The sequence below is a fragment of the Ictalurus furcatus genome, chromosome 9 (genome assembly GCF_023375685.1).
Source record: "Ictalurus furcatus strain D&B chromosome 9, Billie_1.0, whole genome shotgun sequence".
In the NCBI taxonomy this organism is placed as follows: domain Eukaryota; kingdom Metazoa; phylum Chordata; class Actinopteri; order Siluriformes; family Ictaluridae; genus Ictalurus; species Ictalurus furcatus.
Window position 1 is genome coordinate 31,710,904 of NC_071263.1, and position 2,587 is coordinate 31,713,490.

Sequence of the window (2,587 nt, forward strand, 5' to 3'; positions counted from 1 at the left end):
CCTTCTTGTCCAGGAGGGTAAGGGCCATATGTAGGGTGGTGGCGATGGCATCATCGGTTGAGCAGTTGGGATGGTCCGCAAACTGCAGTGGGTCTTGATGTGCCTCATTACGAGCCTCTCGAAACACTTTATGATGATGGATGTGAGTGCAACGGGACGGTAGTCATTGAGGCAGGACACTGGAGACTTCTTCAGCACGGGGACGATGGTGGTGGCCTTGAAGCGAGTTGGAACGATGGCGCTGCCCAGGGAGATGTTGAAGATGTCAGTGAGAACATCTGCCAGCTGGTCTGCACATCCTCTGAGCACTGCTAGGAATGTTGTCTGGTCTAGCAGCCTTTCTTGGGTTGACTCTGCGTAGAGTTTTCCTCACATCAGCCGTGGTTAGACACAGCACCTGTTCGTTGGGAGGAGGCGTGGTCTTCCTTGCTGCCACGTCATTCTGTGCCTCGAACCGAGCGTAGAAGTTGTTCAGCACATCTGGAAGGGAGGCATCACTGTCACAGGTGGATGATGTTGTTCTGTAGTTGCTGATTGTCTGAATGACCTGTCACATGCTCTGCGTGTTGCCGCTATCCGTGAAGTGACTGTGGATTTTCTGGGCGTGTGTGCGCTTTGCCTCTCTGATGGCCCAGGACAGTTTGGTCCTCGCTGTTCTCTGGACCGCCTTGTCACCTGCCCTGAAGGCTGAGTCTCAGGTCCTCAGTAGTGTTTGCACCTCCGCAGTCATCCACAGCTTCTGCTTGGAGCGTGTGGTGATGGTCTTGGAGACGGTGACGTCATCAATGCACTTGCTGATGTAGCTGGTCACTGAGGCCATGTATTCCTCCGAGTTGGTCGAGTGGGTCTGGAGCATCTGATGAGCAGTCTTTATGCTGGGATTAGCATAACAGAGATGTGGTTTGAGAAGCCGACGTGGGGGCGGGGCTTTGGTCTGAGTAGCCGACGTGGGGACGGGGCTCTGCCCGGTACGCACCAGGGATGATTGTGTAAACAAGATCCAGCGTGTTCGCCCCTCTTGTTGATGAATTGTTGATGAAATTTAGGGAGCACATGATTGAACTCTCCGGCGATAATAAACAGTCCATCGGGGTGTGTGTTCTGCAGTTCGCTAATAACCCCATGTAGTTCACAGAGTGCCTCCTTAGCATTAGCGCTGGGGGGAATGTATACTCCGATTATCAGAACAGTGGTGAATTCCTGTGGTAAATCAAATGGTCTGCATCTAACAGTCACAAACTCCACCAGCGATGAGCAGTAACTAGAAACTAGGACCGAGTTCTTGCACCATTCCGTGTTGTAAACACAAGCCACCACCGCGAGCCTTACCGCACAGAGCTGCATTTTTGTTGGCACTGAACGAGGCAAGTCCATCTAGCTGAATGTCTGACAAACACTGTACCCACTGTGCTACCACCTGTGCCAATGATGATACTGTAATTAACATCACTGACAGCAAAAATAGCATTGATAGGCCTGATGCTTCAGCAGGTGTTAGTGCTACCTGTGAACCCCGCCTTAGTGTCTGCACTGAGGATGTCCCTGACCTTGTAAAACAACAGCAGGAGAACTCACAAAGCTCACACATGAACACAAAGAAAACGAGAAACACTCCAGAGGTGAATTACAACATAATAGTGATGAGGACAGGAAAAAAAGACCATTGTTGATTTCTCAACAAAACTGAAAAACAGTAGTGAATGAATCGGTGTATGCTGTGATGCTGGAAGGTCTAGTGTGCAGCGCAGGTGCAATGGGTGGAGAACAGCTCACACACAGTTCAGAAACCCTCACAAACATAAACCTCTGTACAGATAAACCTCTGTACAGATAAACCTCACCTCCTTCACAGAGACTGACGGGTACAGAGGACATACCTCCTTCAGTGGGACTTACCGATACAGAGGCCACACCTCCTTCACAGAAACTGACGGGTACAGAGGACACACCTCCTTCACAGAAACTGACGGGTACAGAGGACACACCTTCTTCACAGAGACTGACGGGTACAGAGGACACACCTCCTTTACTGAAACTGACGGGTACAGAGGCCACACCTCCTTCACTGGGACTTACAGGTACAGAGGCCACACCTCTGATTATTATAGTGCATTGTAGTAAGAAATATTGACGTTCACTTTAATTTTTCCCAGTTTGTATTTTTATTTAAATAAATATTTGTTTGTTTGTGTGTGTAAATGAAGGGTTAAAGCCAGTACTGAGTGATTAAATGCATAATCTCAGCTGATGTTGACATTTAATATTAAAATAATTTACACAAAAAGACCAAAACACAGACATGTACAAATTTTTTATTACAATAAATAATATTTGATGTTTTTTTTAATCTACAGAAGCTTGAATGCATTCATGCAATCAAATAACTGTATAACATTTGTGTGTGTGTGTGTGCGTGTGTGTGTGTGTGTTTGTGTGTTGCACTGGAACTATGATGCAGATTTAGTTAACACAGAGTTAAACTTGGGGTCAGAATGATGCCAAACTCTGATCACGGGAAAGTGATTCTGCAGTAATGAAAATGCTCTAAACTCATACAGTCTCTGTGGAGAGATATGTCCAGAATGTT